Source organism: Cygnus atratus, chromosome 1, assembly GCF_013377495.2.
Source record: "Cygnus atratus isolate AKBS03 ecotype Queensland, Australia chromosome 1, CAtr_DNAZoo_HiC_assembly, whole genome shotgun sequence".
Taxonomy (NCBI): domain Eukaryota; kingdom Metazoa; phylum Chordata; class Aves; order Anseriformes; family Anatidae; genus Cygnus; species Cygnus atratus.
The window spans coordinates 142,859,714-142,883,516 of NC_066362.1; the positions used below are offsets into that span (position 1 = coordinate 142,859,714).

At 43.0% G+C, this 23,803-nt stretch overlaps 1 protein-coding gene across 4 annotated transcripts in view; it reads left to right on the plus strand.

The window, feature by feature from the left end:
• The first annotated feature begins 1,241 nt into the window (after window positions 1-1,241).
• The window catches only part of NCK2 (NCK adaptor protein 2), an 85,049-nt gene continuing 62,487 nt past the window's right edge, over window positions 1,242-23,803 (plus strand). Inside the window, exons 1-2 of one of the 4 annotated variants that reach the window (XM_035557956.2) lie at window positions 1,242-1,543; window positions 12,714-12,783. The gene's annotated coding sequence lies outside the window, so the exon portion shown is untranslated. The remainder of the gene's footprint in view (window positions 1,544-12,713; window positions 12,784-23,803) is intronic. The other 3 variants (XM_035557954.2, XM_035557955.2, XM_035557953.2) reach the window with 3 other exon arrangements.

Consider the following 23,803-nt stretch of genomic DNA (forward strand, 5'->3'; position numbering starts at 1 on the left):
GAGTGCAATTCCCCTTCCTGGGACGCCAAATATTTCCCAGCTCTCAAAAAGCAGGGTCAGATTATTGTTCAGAAGGGGAGATTAACAACCCTCTGAATCAGTCAAATGTGTGTACAAAAGGACTTGAGTCTTTCTGTCCCTTCCTGAGGTGCACACTAAGTCTTGGAAGAAACAAGAGGCCACGCTTTTCTTTCGGTTTTATCTAGCAGGCATGCAAAAGGCAACCGGGGCTGCCGAAACCGTCAATTAAACGCTGTAAGAACACGTAAAAGTTAAGAAGGGGAAGAGGGAATTATTCAAAGATTTCTGAACTATTTCAAATAGAAACACAGGGCAGTCTCGGGACATGTATTTCTGTAACTGGTATACGTAAAGAGTTGAAAATCTGTATGAGGTTATCCCCACTGTTTTTTTTTTCCTTGGTCGGGGAAAGCAGGACAGCAGTTTCTCAGCACTGATGAGTTTATTTTGGATTTGCATGTGGCTTTCTACCTGCTGGACACCGTGGCCACCTCCACAAGGCCAAACCTTTTGTAGCTCGCCACCTCACAGACCCACCCAGGGATGGAGGTGCCCCATCCCTGGAGGTGTTCAAGGCCAGGCTGGATGAGACTTTGGGCAACCTGGTCTGGTGGGAGGTGTCCCTGCCCATGGCAGGGGGGTTGGAGTTGGGTGATCTTTGGGGTCCCTTCCAACCCAAACTACTCCGTGGATCTGTGGGGGTGGGATAGGGCTGGCAGCATGACAGAGGCCGTACCTTGCACCACCATCTCATCCCTCCACATCACCCTTTGGACATCTGTGGGACCTCCCACGTTTGGCCACTGGTGGATGACCCACACCACGGTGTGCGGCGGATTTTGGGATGACCACAAGCCTGCGGCTGGGGCTTTTTTTTGGCCAAGCCCCCCTCAACTTCGAGGGGGTGTCGGGGCGTCAACTTCAACACGGGGGGGGATGGCTGAGGCTGGGCTGCCGAGGTGCCCCCCTCAACTCGAGCGCTCCCGGGGGGGGGGGGAAGGAGCCGCCCTGCCCGCCTCGGCACGGCTCGTCCGGGCCTTCCTGCGGGGGGAGGAAGGGCGGCGCTCCCGCAGCGCCAGGGGGAGCCCGGGGAGCTCCTCCTGCGCCATCCCGGCAGCGGCAGCGGCAGGAAGGGCCGGGCGGGGGCGGGGGCTGGGGCCGGGGCTGTGCCTGTGCCGGGGGGGGGCGGGCGGGAGGCTGCTGGAGGAGGGGCCGGGGACGGGGCCGCCGCCGGGCGCTGCGGGCTGAGGGCGGGCAGGGAGCGGAGGAGCCGGAGCCGCCGAGGGCCGGGGCCTTGGACGCGTCCGGAGGAGGAAGAGGGAAGGGGGGAGCCGGCCCCCAGCGGAGCACGCAGCCTGCATCCGCTCCGGGGAAGGGAAGAGGGAAGCGGAGGGGGGGGGAGCGAGCGAGCGAGCGGGCACCGCCGCCGAGGAGACAAAGAAGCGGAGCCCGCCCGGGCTGGGAGCCTCCTCCCCGCCCCGCTCCGCTCCGCTCCCCGCCGCCCGGGCCGGGCCGAGCCGAGGTAAGCGCGGTGGCGGCGGTGCGGGACGGGCCCCGCGCCGCAAACTTGTGGCGAACGGGGGGGGGGGGCATGGCGGCGGGGGGAGGGGTGGGTGTCACCTGGGGGGGGCAGGCGGGCGGTGCCCCCCCCCCCCCATCTCAATCCTAATCCTAATCCCAGTCTCCATCCCCCGACAGCCGCCGCTTTGTGGCCGGGGGAGGCGAGTGGAGTTGGCCCTGGGGGCTTGGGGGGTCCTTTGGATGCGGGGCCGGCCGCCGTCCCCCCAAAAGTTCCCGTGAGGGGGACCCCGATGGGGCCGTGTCCTCGTCCCAGGGGTGAAAGGTGGCGGGCGGTGGGGAATATTCTCGCAATGCCCCCCCCAGCCCTCTCTCCATCCCTTAGCTTCCACTTCAGAAGCCCGAAAAAGCAATGAGCGGGACAACGTAAGACCCAAAACTGTGGGGTTTCACCGTGAGCCGGACGACAGAAAGCTTTAAAACCCCAAAAGTTAACAGCCCCCCCCCCCCCCCCCAGGGCAAGGCACAGGCAGGGTGCCCCACCACCTCGCTGCGTTTTGAGGTGCCTCCGTGGATTAAATGCGGCACCCGCTCACCGCCGTCTTGTTCTTTTGTTAGTTTCAAACTTGATCGCTTCCCAGCGTGCCTCCCCTAGCCGGACTCCGCTCCTTTTGTGTGCCGTGAGGCAATATTTGCTCCCCGGGAACACGCTGCCTTCGTGGCCGGCCGACGGAGGAGAGCTGGGCTCGTCATCCACGAGTGGCCTTTATAAACACGGACCTCTCCGGCCTAGCCACGCGTGCCTTATGTCATCGAGAGCTGGGGCCGGGAGCTTAACATGGAGGAATTTGAAAGGGCTGGCAGGGCAGGAGCTCGGCAGGAATGTCTCCCTGAGAGCGCTGCTTCTCCTCCTGCTTTTGAGGAATCTTCAGCAGCCAGCACCGCGTAGATGGTGGCAGTGGCACCGTGTGTGCGGGAGGGAGGATTAGAGCTTCTGAAGGAAAATTACTTTGTAGCTTCTCAGAAGTACCCAGGTTTACAGCTCTGGGTATTGAAGTCTCAGGACTGGCCCGGGTAGTTTTAAGCAGTCTTGTCCTCATAGCTGACTTTCTTGAAACTTTAACAGAAGATGTAGCTTTTGGGAGCAGCGAGTAAACGTAGAGACAGAAGGCACCTGTACTGCTAAGATCAAGACTGTAATTAGCCAGTATTTTAATATAGGCCATGAAACAGATATAGACTCATTGCAATGTTAGCTCTCCTTGCAGCTTTTCTGTCACTGCGCTGTTAGCTGCTGTACTAGCCTTTTACCTCTGCTAGATGATATTTCTGATGTCTGTTGTGGTACAGTGGGACTCAGGATCTCTTTTGCTGTTTTTCTCCAAAACCAACAGCAGAGTTAGTCACTGATTGGATGGATGGTTGCTTATATTATGTCCTTGCTGCTGAATATATGGTAAATCCCAAACTTCAGCCTTTGCCTTGCTACTGCAATGGAAAGGGAACTTATCCCTTTTTTCTCCTTCCTCTCTTTTCTCTATAGTTTCCTGCCTAGCTGCTTGGGAGCGTTAAGAAAAGGTATTTGCTCTCTTATGTGTCATGTCACATCAACTGTGTGCTAAAGAAGAAGGACAAGGTCAGCAGCATCTGCTTTGTTTCCAGCCTTTGCATTTTTTTTATCTTGGTGTTGCTATTGACATTTGTTATTCCTTTTCTCACGGTGCTCATGGCTTTCCTTAGCAGTTACAGTAGTGACTCAACAGTGATGTTTGGGCAGTATTGTTTGCTGGTCATAGCCTCGAGCAGCAGCAGAACTGCCTGAAGTGTCCTTCTTTTTCATGCCATACAAGCATAAAACCTGCTCCAGACTCACAGAGTCAGGTGCTCTATCAATTTACTTGCTGCAGGATCAAAATCAAAACCAAGATGTCTTTGAATCTGATGGTTACGGATGTTCTAGAAAATGATTTCTGTTTGAGAGGACTTGCGGTTTCTCAGCCATGGCTCTTCCCTTCCCGCTCTTGTCCCCTGTGCTCTCCGAAAGGGGGGTTGCTGGCGGGAGTTAGCAGAGATGTTTGAAGGAAGGTACCAACAAAACCAAGATGCTGCCTTATTTTGGTTAGTGTGGTCAGACCTGAGGTAAGGTGCTGGACACACCGCTGAGCTGAAGTAGGTCATTGCGCGTGGTCTGGTCTGCCTGCGCTGTGAGCTGAGGCGCGCTGCAGGCAAGCTGCTTTCTGCTTCTGCTGAAATAATAAACTTGCAGACAATACCCTTTATCCTTCTATTTACCAGGCATACAGAAATGTTGCAAAACGATAGCTACCACAGAGCCTGAGAGTCAAGGATCCCTAGTAGTTCCTGGATTGGAAGGCCTTCACAGACAACAGGGGTGGCGTTTGTGATGTGGCAGATAGCATTGTTTCTTCCTCCTAAAGCACACAGACGAGGCCTATACGATTAATTTAACTAGCATACTCTCGTGTGGTCTTTTGAAAAAGATGCTGGATGAGATCTGGTGGCTTCTGCCTTTTGAAAAATAGCTTTTCTGTTTATTTTGCTTTGCGAGTACATGAAGGTTGGCCAGCCCAGGTATCCTAAGCTGTTTCCTGTTTTAGGGTGTTCCATTTAATTTTTTCTTGCCGATTCAATTAGATCCACTAGTTTCCTCACCGTAACGTAGTCATCGGTGTTCTGCCCAGTTAAACTGTTGCTCTATTTAGTGGTGGGTAAAGCGATTCTTTCAAGTGTTGTTTTTTTTTCCAAGAGTAATCTTTTTTCCCCCGTCATGAGGGTTCTTAATTACTTCATAAATGCTAACGAAGTGAGTAAATTGGAAGTGCATTGACATATGAAATATATATTTTTATATCCCATTAAATATATGTGACGCAACAAATGAATTTGTCTCTCTCCGTTAACAAACTGAGTTCCTGTTTTAAAACCAGCATAAATAACTTGGTGTGCAGTGAGGTGGCTTGGCGGCGTACATTCTTAAGCCTTGGTAGAGTATTGTAAATTTAGGGAATTCCTACGCAGAGAAATAAATCTTGATTAGAGAACAGCAACCCGTTGCATTTTACATTATTACAGGTATTGCACAATAAACTGCTGTCGGCGAAGTTTTAGAAATACTCCTGTTGAGAAAAACGACTGTTGGAATGGAAGCTCAGATGTGGCAGTATGTCCAATATCTGTTCAAAGGGGTAGAAACACACTGCGTGGCTTAGAGGCTTTTTCCCTCTATAGGTTTGTTGCCCTGCTTTTGGTCCTGATCTCATTAACAAGTGTTAATATGGTTAACATGTAACTAATGGTCATTATTCTCTGAAGCACAGTGGAGTGAACATGCTGGGACCTTTGATAGATACCTGAATTCTGAAAAATGTTGCATTTCTCTTAGTCATGAGAATACAGGTGCAAAATGAATGCAATACAGGTGCGTTTTTAATCTAAGCTGACGAAACTTGATCCAGTTTTACTCAACCTTGACTCATTTAAGTTACTGTCTGCAGACAGCTCACAGCTATATAAATAGCTATGGAAATGTGAAAACAGGTGTTGAGAGATACCACAGGTAGAGTGTAGCTGAAACTTTACTATAGAAAACCTACTATATTTAGGACGTTTACAAAATTTGATAGTAACGTGAAGCAAAAGTCAAACGAAATATATTTTTAAAATTAAAAATGGTTTTGGAATGAAAGTGCAGTTAGATGGTAGCTCATTACCTCATAGGGTTTCAGGAGGTTGTGCTGAAATACATTTGATGGGTAGGACATTTTCTTTGTCTGTCACTTAGCAGGTACCTAAAGCATCATCTATGGAAGAGTGTGGATAATGTTTGCTGTGTCAGGGCCGGAGCGTTTAGCCAAAATGGATTAATAACCGAAAATAAATGAGCAGGCCTTCAGATTTTTTTTCCTTTTGTGGAAAGTCAAATTTTAGCCTTAACCCTTTTACAGTTCTTGAGATCTAGAGTGTTCAGAGTATTTGTGGGGGCTGTAATAAGGAGAAATGTCAGGGATATGAAAGCAGACAGCCCAGTTTGCGAGAGGAGGATGTTGAGGCCCCTTGGTGAAGCAGGAGCGCTGAGGCGTGTCCTGTTAGGGTGCGAGGAGCTGCTCTGAGGCTGCTTGGCTGCCTTTTTGTATGGGTTACGCTAGGTCAGCTTGGTGCAAATCTGGGGAAGCAGTCTGACTGCAGGACAGTGGGAGCAGGGTTAGCAAAAAGGTCTGGTCTGCGTGGTGGTTTGGCCTTTTTTGTGTGCTTTTTTATATTTAAAGAAGGTAAAAGCTGTTAAAAGCGAGTCTAGTTCTCTTATGATTTAACTTTATTGTCCTTATATTAAAGAGTAGTCGCTGAGCATGGTTTTAGAACTTATCCTTCAGAATGAGAACAGATCATTGCAGGTTGGGAATGCTTTAGAAAGGAATTGCGTTTATTAAGTATGCAAAATATAGGTTAAATCTATGGTTGCAAATATAGGATTTTCTAACTTGTCCTTGTCCAATTTAAGATGACCAAAGTCATGCTTTTTTGTATACTGATTAAGTTACTTCACTATGTAGGAAAATAGTAGTCCCTTCTCAGGTTTAGGACAGAAGAGGAAAAGAAGAGAAGGACAGAAGAGGAACACTAAATCCCGCTAAAACTTACTGTACACGGAGGGAGTTAAATCGTTGTATAACTCTGAATTTCTTTAGGGCATTCTGGACTAATCAAACAGTTCAAGGAACAGCAATAAATTCAGCTGCCCGTTTAGCAAAGCCTGGCACTGATAACAGCAGGGAGGGATCCCAGGTATCGATCGGCACGACCTCCTGCCTTTAATGCACGGGGAGCACCCTCGGCACGGCGTGGTGTGGCTGTTTTTCCTTCCTGTCCTTGCAATAGCAGTGTGTTGGTTACCTTTGTTTTCTCCCCCGCCCATTGTGGGTCCTGACGTGGTTCCAGTGACACCTTGGGCTGCTGCTGCTGGTGATGAAGTTACTTCTGAGCTGACATCCTAACGCTGTTGTGGATGGAGGCGAGGGAATTATTTTCAACTTTGTAACGTGGAAGGAAAGATGCGCGGCTGTATGATAAGATACGTTCTTGTGGTGAGTTGTGATAGCTGTCACGACAACAAATCACATGCTCATTTCTCTGAATGGATGGTGTGCCTCCAAACATACGAAGGGTGTTACCCAATTTGACAGGTCTGGAAGGATGACATGCCGGGGATCCTGGAGGCAGGGGCTGGATGAATGTTCTGTCTGGCTTCACAAAACTTATTGCAGGTTTTCCTTGGTTTTGAGCTCAGGTAAAAAAAAGTGACTGCCCTTTGGGTTTCTTTTGTTTGTTTGTTTTGTTTTTTGAATAGATTTAGTGTTTGTTGAAAAGTTACTTAGTAATTTAAGTTTGATAGTTTGCCAGATTAACAGAAGAGAAAACATATTTGTACGTCATCTGGTCACTTTAAAGATAAGTATGCTTCGAATGCTTTCAGTGTTTTTATTAAGAACTTCAACAAAACCAGAAGGCCGTTGAGTCCAGAGCAAGCACTTTATTTACTGATCTTTATTTTGTTTTTTCAGGTAGTGTTCCTGCTGTCTTGCCAGGGAGCGTGCAAACACCCGTGTTAGGAGCGCTGCGGAGAGCAGGGCAGGGAGCTCACACCTGTATAGATGGGCTGGGAGAGCAGGGACGGTGGCACAGACATTTGGTGTGGTTTATTTTTGGCCTCGGCTGTTGTTTATTCATAACGTTGCACTTTCAGTTAGACAGCTGGTTTTGGTTTAACCAGACTCCAGAAGTCTTGTCAAGATGAATACAAACTTGTAAATACTGATTGTGTGTACTTAGGATGGGAATGTTATGCTGGGTTATAATCCTTAAGTATCTAGCACTCTGTGGTAGCCCTGACTCAACTGATATGCAAGCAGCAGTTTTTAATGAATAGTATTTGACTTTTTTATTATTTTCTATTTTTTTATTTTGAGTAGTGCTTTGTGGTTTTTTTTAGCAACACTGTCTGTGCCTGTACCACAAAAGAAGTAAAAATAGGTATTTAGCTGCTGAAAAAAGCACCATTTTCGTATCCTTAGTCTTTCTTGCCAGAACTGCGTGGAACCCTGTTGATGCAGTAACTTTGGTACCGTAAGCTAAGGCACAGCATTTTTCCCAGTAAGTATTGAAATTTTGTGAAAGTCCATGCTATTTTTGGAGCTTTGTGGTTTTAATTAAGAATGTTTTTGTTCCAGTCATAAAAGAAATTGGCTACAGTATATCTTGCTGAAATTTGTTTTCCTTTAATCATTACATCTTGAATAAAAAAAAATATGTAGATGGTGTTTGTAGGTATAAAGGCTGAAACTTTTTACATCAAAAGAGTGTAAGCCTTTTAGAGCAAAACATATTGAGCTTCACTGTGTCTGTCTTTTAAAAAGAAAAAAAAGGTTGAAAGAAAAACGATGATCAATATCCTTCCTTTATGTTTTCAGTTTGTAGGCACTCTTTCTGCTAGTGCTGTGGGGATAACAGAAATAATTATATTGTGGACTATTCATAAATTCACACTGTTTTGAATTCCATTTAATTCAAATAGAGAAAGAAGTTAATGCTAATATCCCAAATAATTAATGCTATAATAAAGGATCTGCCTTCCACTTGACACTGAATGACTTATGTTCCATTACATCAAAAGGCTTGAATCATTTTGAGCATTCAATATTAAAAATCTAGTTCATGAATATTAGAAATTTCATCAGATATCTCAGTGAGGACTGTGTGGATTGTATTGGGTTTAAACATGGGTAATAATAAAGCTTGTGTTTAGCACGAGTATCAAAATATGACACATCGTTTTTATGAGCTCTGAGGCTCTTAAGGGATGCGTGGGGAATCGTAATGAACTGTTACAGGCCTCCTATGACAGGAAACTATTGAAGTCTGTGCAATGTTGTTCTTGGGGCTTTGTGAGCCTTCTGCCGCGAGTACTACCTTGTCGTACTGACGGCTGCGCTCCGCTAGGGCCTTTTCCATTTCTGCTGATCAGAGGTCCTGGCTGTTTATTTTGTTCAGATATTCCTTTTGTCGACCCGGAATACCAGGAAGACAAATTGTTAGAGCTTAGTCACAACGTTGTTTTTTTTTTTTTTTTTTGTATCCCAACTTTTCCTGTTGTTACTGCGGCCCTGTGAAAATGCAGGCATGTGCTTAGCTACTGCTAGTGGTCCTATTGAAATGCCTGTCTGTATTTACAAAACACGAAGCTAAGCCCGTAAGTATGTCTTCTCAAGTGAAGAACCAAAATTGCATTGCCGGTCACCTATTTTTTTTTAAGCTATACATTCTTTAACTTGTCAAGACACGCATGTTAAATTATGTGCTGAACTCCTGTCTGCAGTGTCATACAGCCAGACTCAACACCTATCCGCTAACTAATGACATAACCCTGAGCATTTCCATAAAATTAGTGGGGCTGCTGGTAGTTCAGCCTTATTTAATGAACGACAATACTGAGATATAAAAACAGGGATGAATCAGGCAGTGGTTGATGGAACGCCTGCTGAAGGTGATGGGCAAAGGAAAGTCCTCATTGGGAAGAGCAAGGAATAGTTTAGTCTGGTGTTTAATTTTAAAATATGGAAAGCTAGAGTTTAAAACAGAAAAGCAGATTGTATGAAAGCAAGAAAACAAAGTAAAAAGCACAGTGCAAGAAAAGCCCTGAAATGCTTTGAGAATTCTCTTAGATTGGGGAAAGTTTTAAAAGCTACTTATTTCAACACATTTTAACTATAATACATTGTTTAATGGTGTAACTAGACATAGTTGATAAGTCTTTTCAGGTTGTCCTTGTGATTTATCTGCTTTGTTCTTTGGTTTTCTTACTTCTGGATGGGTAATTTTAGTGGACAAGTAGTTGGGCATCTGGGTTCCTTGGAGGTAATACAAGCTACGTACTCATGGTTAAAAAATGATACCACTTGTAACTGCAAATTACGGTATCTGGATGAATGGATATTGTCTTACTCTTCTGCAAAAATGGCATTCGTATGTTAGTAAGCGTGCGTGTGTAGCAACAGAAGCAGCTTGGTATTCAGTATGCTGTGCTTGCTAAGTAGCTAGTGTAATTTTAAATGCTGCATTCTTCCAAGATGGAAATCCTGAGTTTGATGCCAGAAAATCATGAATGCAGGTAGTCAAGGTGGAGTTTTACCAGACAAGATGATTTTTCTGATAGTTCAGGCAGAGCACCTGTTGCTGTTTTATCAAGTCCCTTCAGTTACCAACAAATCTAGTAGGGGGTTGCTGTGCTGTGGCAAGTGCATCCATTAAAAGTGGTGCATTCACTCAAAATGGCTTATGGTTTTAGATGTATGTGTCAAAATACTTCAGCATGTTAAAATAAAATAACTTGAATATATAAATATAAGGTCAGAATATGGGTACTACAGGTTAACTTTGTTAATACCATTTCTGTAGTCTTCATTAAGCTTTTGTAAAACATTGAAATCTCGATTTACGAGCAGTCATAAACTGTTTTCATAACTGCCCTATTTAACAGGTAATACCTAAAAATGGAAATACAGTGCATTTTAGATGCAACTCTTCAAGGTCTTGGCTAGAATCGTGCTTACGTATTTAGATAGTCATCTTTCTTTACCTCCACTTTCTGCTTGTGTCTTTAGCTAACTGCAGAAAGAACGCATTTTTGAGATGCCAGTACCAGCCTGGGAAGGCGTGTGCTCTTCAGCAAAATAATTGTCGGCTACCCGGCGGTTGTAAAGTCTCTTTTGCCGTTGACTATGTAGAGAACAGCTTGGCATTTCGAGTTCCAGGTGCAGCTGGCAGTTTAAAAGTTGTTTTCCAGTGTACAAACTAGATGTGTTTGACAAAGGAGTGGTTGGGAATCAGTAACCGTGGGACTGCTGCGTGTCACCTCTGGTCTTCTCTGCTCGTGTGGGAGGTGCCTGTAAAGGTCCAGGGCAGGGCTTGTAAGCTGCCAGCAGTTCAAAAACCAAGATCACGAAACATAGCATCACACAGCTTCAGTCACATCCCCCAGCCAGCTGCCACCCACCAGCTCTCAGCCCAGCTGGCTTGGGCTGGGGGGAAATAAATCCTATTTTGCCTTTCAGTTTGGGGAGTTTGTGAGTCTCTTCCTTCCTGCTTTTCCATTTTGTGGTGTTTTTGTACGTAGCTTTGAGTGGGAATAGACTTGACAGCGAGTGCATATATTTTGGAGTTGTCTATATTCCATTCATATGGTGGAAATATTTTAGCAATTAAAAAAATCATTAAATGAAACTAAAAACCAACCAACCAAAAAAAGCCCCTTATATCTAGCGTAGCGTATTTCTGCTCATTTAAGAAGTAAATCAGCAAGAGCTGACTCAAACGCCACAGTTAAAATTTGTTAAAAAAAAAAAAAAAAAATGCAGTGGGTGAGGTTTCTGAAATGAGCCCAGTTTATCCACACTTCTGAACCCTCGTTTGCAACATTCCTATAGAATTGTTTTAAGCTGGCTGCTTCTTCCTTTAATGTCTTCTGGCACTGCAGCAGGACGTTGGGTTGGGCTCAGCTGGAAGGTGAGTTCCCACACGCTTCAGTCAATAAAAGGTTTTCACCAAATAAAAAGAAGCACTGTCACATTGAGGAAAAATCGTAAGGTTTTGCGTCGGTTTTGTATCGTTTTCAGTGCAATTGTTTTAAAATGGCAGTTAATTTGCAGAAAGCTGAAACGAGGAGTGCTGTGTTTTTGTAGCAGTCCCGGGGAGAAGGCTGTGTGGCTCTGCAGCTGCGGTGCGAGGGCCGTGGCAGGACATTGTCTTTCCTCCCACCCCCTGCGGAAATCCCGCAGCCCCGTGCCCTAACCCCTCTTTCAGAGCATCCGTGTGTGCCTCCTGCCCCCAGCCTCCCTTCTGTTTCCTCCGCAGTCCCATGTGGGCGCTGGGCATCGCCTTAGAAATGCACGTGTTGGGATTAATTCACTTTCCGAGTGGCTGTCGAGTAGCTGAATGGCATCCTGCTGGCGTGTCAGAAGCCCCTTGTCCAACAGCCCCCTCTTAAAGTCTCTGTAGAGGCTGTTACTCGTATATCCTTCACGGCCAGGGAGTCATTCCTTGAAATTAACAGCTGCAAAGAGGATTTGGCTGAAGATATTTTTGTTCTTGCTGTGATGGTTCACTATGCTAAGCATGTAGTGCCACACCAGCCGCAAAAGCACGGTCGTCTGCTTGCTTCGTCTGTTTGGGATGGGAGTAAGTACGTGGTGCCTTATGGATTTTTCTGTTGGATATTGTACTTTTCTATTTTCTACTATTTCTACCGTACTTTCTATTTTCTACCCACATATGTGCGTGCCCACAGCCTGGTAGTTGGGAATGATTTGGCAAATCTGAACTGAATTTTTTAATATCCCTGTGGCCCATTTGGGGGTAGGATTTAGCAGTGTGAACTGGCTTTGGGCTAAAATGGACCATAAACCCAACTTTCTCTCCCTTGGCAATGTCCTCCTCCTGCTTACCCCCTCTCAGCAATTTTGTTGAGGTCCAGCTCTGGGTCTTAGTGCGATAGGGAGCTGCAGGAACAACAGATACGGTCTTGCCTAAGTATTTCTGTTTTCCAATAGCTAGATGTTCATTTCTTAGTAATATTCCTCATAACGTTGTTATGAAAAGTCTGTTCTTTGGTACTGAAACATAGCCTTAGGTTTTCAGCTTGTATATGGGCTTTAATACGCTTCATGCCAGTCGCTGAGGATCCTTAGTGCGCTCTGAAACTTTATTTCTAAGGGTAGGTACAGGAAAGTGAATTGGAGAGTATAAAACTTGAGCTTAAAGAGACTGAAAAGAGGGATTCATGATTTACACTCATTAGTATTAAATCATTTTGTAGCTTAAAAAAAATGAGCGTACTTCTAAGACTGTTTTCTTCTATATTTATAAAAGGTGATTCTTGGTGTGTACCATCTTTCACTGCAAAGTAGGCACAATGCGGGTGGCTAAGCTGTTGACCCTTGTAATCAACAACTTATATATCTTCAGCTGGTTTAGCTTCATGAGAAGAAGCAGTAGAAAAGTGATTTTTGTATGAAATCACTAGGTGAATAAACTTGTTCGTGAAGGAAGGGCTTTAATTTTTCTCTGGTATGTCTAATTTTTTATCGTTATGTGTGGACTTACAGAATGTGCTCAGCTGAGATTGATCACTGGCGTGTGAAATGACCAAATTATAACAATGGAGAGTTTTCTGAGGTGGGTAATATATTTTCATATGTAGCTTCCAGCAATGAGTTTAATACACTGAAGGCCACATTTTCAGTGCTTCTGTTATTGAAATGTAGTGCTCTGATCGTTTTTCTACTGAACTTCAATTTAGAGCTTGATCTGGAAAACATCCAAGGAAAAAAGCATCAAAGGAAAATAGTAAGAATTGTCTCAGAATGCAGGAAGATCTTTAAGTGTAAAATTAAAATATGCAGAAAGCTTGAAAAAAAATTGCACAGAACACCTTAAAGGCTAAATCTGTAAGTGAGAAAGGAAAATAGCTTTACTGGCTTGTACCTTGAAGTTGTAACAGTTTGCTAACCTTGGGCCCAGGAAGTGAACTTCTACGTTCTTACTGTTCATACCTTCATTTCCCATCTTGAATCTTCTGGCTTTGCTTCAGCTAAGGGATTGTTACCATTCTAATGATAGATCCCCAAGGAGTATATTATTACTTGCAGAGCTCTGGTTTGGTTCTCTGCTTCAGTTCAAAGCCACCAGTTGAACTCTTCCAAAAATGTAATAAACCGAGTTAGGATACTTAAACCACTTACGCATGAATATATTTAGTTAACTTTTGAGAGACTTAGATTTGGGACTTTGGGAAGAAAAAACATATGTGAAGAAGAAAACAGTAATTGAACAAAGAGTATGCATAGCTGAGAATCAGTTCTGTCTTCTTAACGTTTTAGTTGTGACATTGTAAGAATTGTTTTTCTAGATACTTCTGTCTAGGATAGGTCCTTAGGACCCAGGCAAGTCCTGTATTGCTGTCCCAAATGTAGCCAGGCTAGTATCCTGCCATTGACAGTGGCTGTTAGCTTTTGCTTCAAAGGAAGGAAATCCTACAGACTAAAACCCCATTGTAATAGGAAGCCAATAATCTGCCTGCTGCAGAGGGGTACGATACTCGTGTATTTGTTAAACCTTAATTCTGCACTCAAAACTGTTGTTTTGCGTCTTGTTTTATCAAACTTTGTCTTTCTATCCTGTAGTTACTCCAGAGAGCCTTAGGACAGACGGCTACTGCAGACTTGTAGCCACTTGTGTGGCCAGGAGCCAGCCTAGGTGACGGCGTGGTAAAAAGTCGGGTCCAGCTGCATGACCGTGCCTGTACGGGCAGCTGTAGTTGGAGCAATTCCGCCAACGGTGTGGAAATAGCAGTGGGAGGTCGGCAGCGTGTGTGCAGCTTCATTAGCTGACTTCTCTTCTGCTTCCCACGCCGAGAGTTACCGAATGTGATAGATGGTGAATTTCAAACCGATGGCCACTGTGTCTTCCTGCAAGCAGAAGTCCAGAAGGAATTTCTTCTGTCTTATCCAGAAACACCTCTGTGTATCACACTGAAGTCTCTCTCATTTCAGCTTCCCAAGTGGGATTTTCCTTTCTTTGCAGCAGGTCTGGACGTGTCCGACTCAGTCTTGGGTTCTTCTTGAGTTGTTCTGGCAGCACCAGCAGGTGGTTTCCGTGCAACCTGCAAAACACATAGAAAGTACTGTAAAGTGCAGGGGTTTTGTTTGTTTTAATTCCACCTTGCAATGAATCTTAAAATCTTCAGGAAATCTAGCATACTTCACTTGTCTGCTGGGCACAGTAAAACTTTGCTGTAGCGTGTGAAAGCTGCTTTTCATCCCACCCACAAGCTCAGTATGCCTAAAAAGCCCAGATACTGGCTGAGGGGGAGAGGTCTGCTCATCAACCTAAATCTCAGCAGGCATGGTGACTTTTTTTTCACTTCTTCTTTTATTACAGAGGACTCGTCTGCCTGCTTTAGTTTCAACATTGTCTTTGCAGCTCAGCCCACACCTTTTTCCTGCTTTTCTAGGAATAGGTTCCCTAGATGGCAACATCAGCAGCTGGCAGCTCTGTGCTCATTGCGCCTGGGGAAAAAAGCACTGGCTTTCTCAAACCCCACTGCCTCCAGCAGCAGTGAGTAGATGCGCTGTCATCGTTAGCAGATGCAAGTGGCAGCCACGCGGTAACCTCGTCTCTGGGGAGCTGGAGCAGCTGAATGGATCCTGGTTTGGGGCGAACAGGATTGATGAGGGCATTGCAACAGTGGCTATGCAGTGGTGAATATCCCAGTTGCTGCTGCCATAAGGTGCTTTAGGTGCTCGCGAGTGGTTTCTTTTCGTTAGAATAGAAGCGCTGTTGTTTGGTAGCATCCTTCCCTTCTTTCTTGCTCATAGGCGTTCTGGATGACTCTGGTTACAGAATCACCTGTATTTGCTTTCAGTCTTTCCAGTACCTCCACGTTTTGGAGAAATTATGTAGATCCTCTGCTTCCAAAACAAATTTTTGCTGTGGAATATGCACACTGGAAGTTCTTCAAAGACTCTCGGATCCACCTGTCTGCAGTAAGATTTTTCTTAATTTATGTTTGTGTGTTTCAAAAAACTAAGTACCACCCCATAGCACCTCTTGTCAGCAGAGTTATTACTTGCTGTTCGTTTTCATCCTTGGGGTAAAAAGATATTTATTTGCTAAGATAATTTTGTTCCAAGAGACAACATAAGGATAAAAAAACAGGGAAAACTGAGCGTGCCAACAAAACAAAACAAAAGAATAATTGTTCATTTATGTCTATTGGAAAATACTACGATCTGTGATTTTGACTTTGCTAAAGAAAGCGAGGAAGAAAGACATTCCAGTCATGGAATGTGATTTGAATGCAGCTTGCTAATCCATATTTTTTCATATTTTTTGAAAAAGGATCATTTAGTCACAGATTGCTGATAGTGGAAAGCAGACGTCCCTGCAAAGCAGAAGTTGTAGCGGAAGGATGAACTAGTTGCTTTGTACCTACGGCGCAGGACTTGCTCATTTTGGCAACAGCAAGATGTTTAGTTCAGCTCAGCCAATTTTTTGAAACCTCACCCTAAATTGCTTAGTTCGGAGACTATGTGGTTCTTTCAGCCAGCAGGAGATCTTATTTCTTTCCCGGGTTAAAAAAAAAAATAAAATTAAAATCATATCTGTTTGCTAATTGTTCCGTAATTTTTGAATGTTGTTTCATAACGTGCACCATTAAACTCTGTATGCAGGAACGGTAAGAAGTAATTATTTCTTCTTCAGTTGGTTCACGCTGAAATAGCCATAAAACTCTTGATCCCAATTCTCCACTCTTCTGCAGCGTGTAAATCAGTTACTTGGTGCCACGAGTGCAATGTATTTGTATAATTTGGGTATCAATGTTTATGTATTGTTTCTGCTTCAGTCTCACTTAAGGAAAGTGTAAATAACTTTACATCGTTGTAAAACAGTAGGGAAATGAGCTTCCACGAGGTAATGCATTAGATTTATTTTCCGGGGCAAATGAAGAGGTTCTTTGAAGCCTGATCAAAGCCTGAGCTCTCCGGTTGTGTGCAGTATGAAGCTGGTGGCGTTTGGGTAGAATCTGTTGGCTTCAGGAGTTGTGAGCTTTTTTATTATTATTATGGTATCTTTTTTATTGGGATTTTATGTCTCTGGAACCGATACTCAACATATTTCTGGAAATGACAAATGCACTGCCATATGGCACACCAGATTTCAAGCCACTCTGAGGTGCATGTGCGAATTTTAGAGTGCCTGGAAGAAATGAATGAAAACCACATTCTCAATTTTTATCTATTGCGGAGCTCTGTAGGCAGATGATGGGGGAGGCTTTGAAGTAAATTCAGCTTGAGGGACCGCATGCTTATTTCTGAGCTGCAGCCCTAATGCAGCAAGGTGTAGATGTAATTTATGTGCCAAAACGCACGCTAATTTCAGGAGGACTGTCGGCTTATGCGAGGCTGTGTTTATTCTCACAGATGCTGAGGAATAGGGAGCCTGTGCCCTGCGCTTCTTTTTGCTCCTGGCAGCTCCGTTACCATTTTCAGCCATTAATTTTCAACCATTTCTATGAGTTAACCTTTCTTTCAGGCTTTAATGACCGAACTGAATTCTTACATATGGTTGAACTGTTATTTTTATATCCACGTCTCCTTCAAAAGTACTCTATTGATTGTTTTTTCCTGAGTAGCTTTCTTAAGCTCTCGTTGGTTAGCAAAAGCTGAGGAAGTTTTACCGGAGATCTTTGTCCCAGGGTTGTTTTTAATCCCAGAAAATCTATGAAAACTTCTGAAATGTAGAAAAGATGTTTGGGGAATTTGGTTTAGGTTAGAAAAAGCACCTCAGTCTTGCGGAGAGCAAACTAATAAGGTAGTTCGTTATTAGGATCAGTTACACACGTTTTTGACAGAGTTAGAGATGATGAATTTTAAAATTTCATTGCTATATGAGGAGGGGGAAATCTTCTTGTGGCATATGTAATTTGAATGATTAGTATTTTGCTTCAGAAGTCACGTAGCTGGTAGAATTTAAATTTAATTCTGTCTTCCTTTAGCAGTACGAGACGGTTCTTTGGGAAAAGGGTTACTCTACTAAATCCTCTCCCCCCATTTTTTTTAAAGCAGTTTTACCTTGCTACAGCGATTGTTCCTAACAGCTTCCAGCCCTGCTTGTAAGCTCACCCTTGTGTGTTCGACCATCTCCGTAGCTCGGTTCAGCGCCGTGTGCCTGGTCACTGCCGTTTCTGACCTTGGGAAGGAAATGTGGTTGTGCATTCCCACCGCAGAAGCAGCATCAGCGTGGAGGGGTGCTGTTAAGTGATGCAGGGCAGTGATTGTGCGTGTGTGTGTGTAGGTACCAGCAGTTCTTCCTGCTGCAGTGTCCCAGTGGAGAAATGTTTTTCTTATTCCTGGGAAATAATCGATTCGTTAAGCCTATGTTAATTAATACACCCGTTTGGCAAGGATGAAGCTTCTGCTCAGGACTGAGAAGCAGGAAGGTGCGGTTCCTCTAGGAGCACCAGGAGCCTCTTTGGGGCATACGCTGCAGGCTCCCCTAGTGCACCCTGGGGTGCCTCCCCCACGTACAGGTACAAGTAGGTCACTGTTGTCCCTGCTCGGGGCATCTTATTCAGAACAGGGGCTGACACACAGTGTGCTGTTCCTGATGCTATAAGCAGGTCCCTTTGTGAGATGCCACTCTCAGATTTCCCTCTGTGCAGAAACATTGGTAGTAAGATGGCTTAAGAGCGATGTTAATACACCATGGGTTTGTTACGAAGGCGTTTTTCTTTGTATCTTCATCTGAAAGCTCTTCTCTCACTTTTTCTAGAAAAGCTATGCATGCTAACCTTTTAAGAGAAACCCTTAAAATCGCCAAGTGAACGTGGATTCAGACATTGGAAGAATCCCTGTACACTGAACCTTTTCATCTTGTACCTTTGACTTGGATCAAAATTAACAACAAAAATCTCCACAGTTGTCTTCTGAAAGGCTGGCTTGAATACATTAATATTTTAGTTTATGTGTTTCAGGATTAAATTTTAAGCTGTCAAATGCAAAACTTCAGCTGAAACCTGTGATGTTTTGGTGCAATATTCAGTGTAGGTGGTCTGCGTTTTCTGTATTGTTTATAAATGTCTCTAAATTTATTAACTCTGAAACTTAGATGTATCAAAAAGGATGTCCTTCCCTAGGCTATTACCTTTATTTTCTGTCAGATTGTTCTGAATAATTTTAAAAATTGGTTATTAATGACATTTATACGTCATCAACTTAATTGACAAAACAAAACTGCACAGTGCTTCTGTATGTGTTTTCCTTTCCCTTGTCTGTGCAAGGAGTTACTAATTGCATAAAATCTTTCTGCCTCTTTTTGATGTCTTTTTGTCTTACATTTTGACCGTTTTTGTCCTGTTTCTTCCTCGGTTTTTGCACCACTCGACCTTCTTATTTATTTTCACACCATTATATTTTACAGCAGTCTCTCGCTCCGTATCTTATGCAAGGCATGGGATCTTTACCAGTCGCTTATTAAAAGACTAAACCTGCTATCTAAGCACTCATTTCAAAGACATCAGCGAGAAGCAATTTGGCAGATCTCTCTGCAATAAAATTAAGAAATGAGTGCATGCCCATTCAAGCTTTAATCTAGATATTGCAGGTAATGACAGTAATGAAGATGGGAGAGTATGGTCTAGCAACCAGAATATATCCCCTGTAGATTTGGTACTCTGGTTTACACTTTGGTGCTGTTTGTTTCAGGTCTCCAGGGCTTTTCCAGAACTCAGGCTGCCTTCAGGCAATCGATGTACAAATACTTTTTAGTTCTGTAAGTTTTCCTTGAAGCAATAGTGTTTTTTTTTTTTAATTGTTTTTATCATTTGGTGGTAATTAGCCTGAGTCAGACTCAAATTTTGGGGGAAATCCTACCCGACTGAGACCTACAAAAGTTCTATAGTTTTTTGGGGACTCTACAGTCTTACTCTGTTTTTCAGTAATGCTTTTGTATAGGTGTGCGGGATACCTTCAGAGTTTGCAGATGTGTTCCTTAGTCTGGTGGCTCACTCTTTCAGTTGACTTCATAAATTTGAGCAATAGGTGCCAAGGACTTTTTAAAGCTTGTGTTTGTCATCTTGCATACTCTCTTGCTTGTTAGCATATCTATTCGTTCATCAGAAGGCCAAGCAGTTCTCTGGAAGTCTTGGAAAAGAATTTTTCTGCTTGTGGATATAGTAAAAGGATTGATCGGGAAGCAATGCTGCCCTCCTTTGTGGTGATTCTTCCTTCAAGAATCTGAAGCTTTATTCCGCTGGAAGGAATTTTCTTACTTTTCTTTCAGAGGAAGCCTGCCAGATTTTAGGTGTTACATCTAAAACTGGCTTCAGAAACATAACTTATGCCAAGTGTTGAAGGCTTTGCTATATGTTTTATAATTGTAACACAGCTTTCTTCAAAACTACAGCACTGATCGGTAATAGCCATACGCATCCACGGTAGGTAATTTTGGTGGATATGCACTCCTGAGGGTTGCTTTTTTTCCTGTTCTCCTATTTCCTTTGTGTTTCACAAAATGAGATGGTAATCTGTCTGTAGTGAAAATCGGTAAGCCCTAACCGCTCTGTTCCAGGTGTATTTTGAAATGCTGAATATTGTCTTTCCCTTCTCGAGGTCATTAATATACGTAATCAGCAGGAAGTTTAAGGTAATTGTAGTTGAACAAATGAGTTTGCGCATGTAAATGTACTACAACAAGTTAGTAAAATGTAAGGTGAGAATTGGTTTTTGGCAAAGGAACAAATTAATGGCATACCTCATAAGGAGGCACAACCAGTATTAGATGATGCATCGTTCATTTTGCCCTCGCTGTTCCTTCGTGGTGGTGTGTTTGGTTCTGATTGTTGGACCGTCACCAGAATTTTGAATCCCGTTTGCACAGGATGTCTGTTCCTGAACTGATTTTATTTATAATTCTTTGATACCATATGCCAAATGTGTTAAGAGCTTGAAGCTTGTTTCACTGCTTTCTTGAGGTATCTGATGCTTCCAAAAATACAGTAACTATAATTTAAGCACTTAAAGCCTAAATACAGACTGCAGTGTTACTGTCTTTGAAACTCGTAGAGTTTTACTGGGAACTGTTCCTTTATATTTGTCAAGAGGAAAAACCCTTGTGGCATCTGTGATATTACTGATTTAAATGGAAAGTTCCTCTGATTCATTGTTGAGAACCAAAATTGCGTGTTTGCTTTAGTAATCGATGGGGAGCTTCTGAGGCTGTTACCCTTGGATGTCACGGCAGTAGGCTTTGCGTCCCCAAGGAGAAGTTTGTGTTCTTCCACAGCCGGAGAGGTGCAGCTTCTCAAGAGAGTATTTGCCAGCGTAGGCTACTGAAGGAATGGTAAAATAAAATGAAAGCAGACGTGATGAACTTTCTCTAGAAATGAGGGGAAATCGTTCCACTTCCTTAGAAGGAAACCAGAATTTTCCCAGTCATTTAAATATGCAAGTACCTTAAACTTAATGTTTTCAGTTCCTTATTAGATTTTCAAACTGGGAGATACCCTTAGCTGTGCTTTCAGGCAAGACGTTTGAGTCAGGAAGTTGACACCTTCATATTTTTGTAGGTGAAGCCTACGTTCCTCAAGGTCTGTTCCTTGGCTCAAAGCTGCAGGCGGAATGGGATGGTTATCTGGGGTCTGTGGTCCTCAGCTCTTGTCAGGGAATTCCCTGCTACACCCTGCCCATATTTCTAGGTCTACAATGAAGATAAACGGGAGGGAGTGCTAAAGTTACTACTAAAATTGTTTAACATGGTGACTGAAATATTTAAAAGCCAGTTCTGGAAGGGTTGAGCCTTTCTGTTCTGCAAACAAAGTGTCCAGATTTGGGCACTGGTTTTGAAAGCCGACGGAATATGTTTACCTGGCGTTCATGTTTTAACAACAGATTGTGTGTGTAAATGTCAGTGTGACATTTTTATTTCTAGCCCACACGACAAAGACGATTTAGTCAGGTCAGCCGCTAAAGAATGAGCTATTCAACGGGGCTCTTACGCATCCTTTAGAGAGAGCTCCGAGTGTGGCAAGTGCTTACTACTAAACGATGTTGAGATTTTTGTTTGTTTTTTTCCCCACTGAATTCGTGGAAAAACAAAAAGGACATACCTCTGAACATGTCTAATTATTGTAGTTGCTGGGTAGTGAGATAAGTTTGGAATACTGAAATGAAAGTAGAGGGCCACATGATTATAATATCCATAAAATGACTCCACTGAAGTGGTGAAGTGTTCAGAGCTTCTGAAATTTCTGCAGATTTACTTTGCAATATTCAGCAATGAGAATTTTTTTTTCTTTTCTTTTTTACAACCAGTTAGGGTAAGAGTTCACCTAAAAAAAAATAAAAATCATATCACCTTTTCTATGGAGTTTCGGTTTGCTCTCCCCTTTCTACTTCCCAATCTGACGTTTCCCTGGATCAACGTTATTGCTTACCCAGGGGAGTTTAAAAGTAAATGACAACCAAAAAACCAACCAGTCCAAACCATGATGCCTTTGGAGTAGAAGTTGAATTCAGTGGGTTGTGGTTGGTAGGTATTTTTGAATTCTCCCTGGAACACGTGGCAGACAGAGACAATTTGGAGCTGCCTTTGTTATAAATTAAATTTTATTAAGCTGTGATTGCCACCTATATCATACTGTAAAGATGGTTGAAAAGCATGCTGGTGTTCGTTTTGTGCAGTTTATTGTCGCGCCGTATGGGACTTAAATGAGATCTAATAGAGCAGTAATTGGATTTGCAGTGCATGTATGACAGAGCAGGATTCATGATACTGCTGCTCTGTGTGCTATGGAGAGCAAACGCAAAAATGAAATCTCTTGTAATAAAGAAGTGGCAACAAATAGATTCCTCGACTATATTCTTGCTCCCTTAATAAATAAATTGGAAGCTGAAGAAATGTGTTCTCTAGGCTTTGCCTAAATGTGTCTGGCAGGCTACTTGACTGCATGGTTCAGTTGAAAGTTATTTTTTGAGTAAACCGTATGGTGGGGGGTTTTTCATTGTAAAATAATAGTTGAAGTAAGTCATATTATTAGGGATTTTAGTTAAAATTAAAGTCTGATATTCCACGTTATGCTGTGGCATCAGAAAATGTGTTAAGTTTCTGATTTGAATTTGGTCTAAACTTGTAATACCCCGAATTGCTGGCTTGGAAAGGGGTATCTGCACATGCCTGTAGAAGTCGCTTTGAGATTAAACGTACTGAGCAGGTGAAGACTGTAGCTGGTCTTTACAGGCACTGATCTCAATTCAAACTGTCTGGAGTCATATAGCACAACCCAATGTTTGTGCGCTACCCATTTCTTTGAATTGTTTTTTAAAATTAGCTTCCCTTTCTCCTGAATTTGATACCATGTTGATAGCAGAAGCACTCATGATATATGTGTGGTATATTCTTACCTTTCAAAGTGTTTACTCTGGTGATCCAGGATCAGGGTAAGAAACGTGGTTTAAATCAGCCTGGTGTATTTCATCATCATTCACTTTATTTATTTAAAAGTTTAGTTATCTATTTGTAATTAAGATAAAGGTTTCTAGTTAGTTTTTAGTTAGTAACAATTTATATTCCTTATTTGTCACCTGCATTTTTGTTAGTTTAGCAGCCAATCTCTTGGATAGCTTCATTTGAAACACTGATAAACTTGTACTTACCTGTATTTTCAGAAGCAGTTACTCTAATATGCCTAAAAAAAGAGAAAAAATTCCTTCCCTTTTCTTCGTTGAATTAAAAGGCTATTTGATAGTTGTGTGTTTTAAAACCGCAAATAAACAGAATTCTGTGGTGAAGTTCAGCAAGCTGCAAATGCCACGTAATTAAGCAGTAACAGACACTTCCAAAGGTAAAAGGGAAATCGGTGGCTGGAATAGTTTAAAGAAAACAACAAAAGCAGCAAGAAACCATACGCTTGAATTAAATCAGCCGTGACAAATGGTATTCAGGGTTTCAGTATTTAAAGGGGAAGAATATTATTATTATTATTTTGATTACGTAAGCTTTAGATCAATGTAGTTTGTGTTTTTGGGAAGGTAGTTCCGGTAGTCAGACATGCAGCCTTGCTATAGCAGAGCTCTCAGTTACTGCCTACCAGTAGCTTTCTAAAAGCCTATGGAAAATGTCGACAATTACTTGTAACTGTGGTTTGTAATAACAGCCTGAAACTGTAGTCTAGAAAAATACATTGGGAGGGGAAAAGAAGTTTTGGAAAAAAATACAGTGATACTGGAGGATGTAGAAGTAAGCAGAACTCTTTTAGTTCCTGGAGTCAGTACACCTTATTTGTAAGAAACAAACCTGGAAGCTATTATCTTGTGGGGGGCAAATCTGGACCACGTAATTGGCTTTGACCTTTTGCCAGATGTCTAGTGGTTCTTTTTCCCTCTCCCTTGTGTCCAGATAAATGTCATGCGTTCAGGTTTTTGTTCCCTTGTTCCGGTTTCAAGTGTGGAGCTGCTTATGTAGCTAATCTGTGCTTACAATTATTTCCACTTCTAACCCCAGTAGGACTCTCTTTTGGGGTATTGAGACAGAAATGACATAATTGGATTTCTGCCCAGATACTGTATATAGATAGCTTTGGAGATGTCACTAATTTGACGGCTGCCATAGGAAATCTTGGGTTTTTGGCTATTGTTAC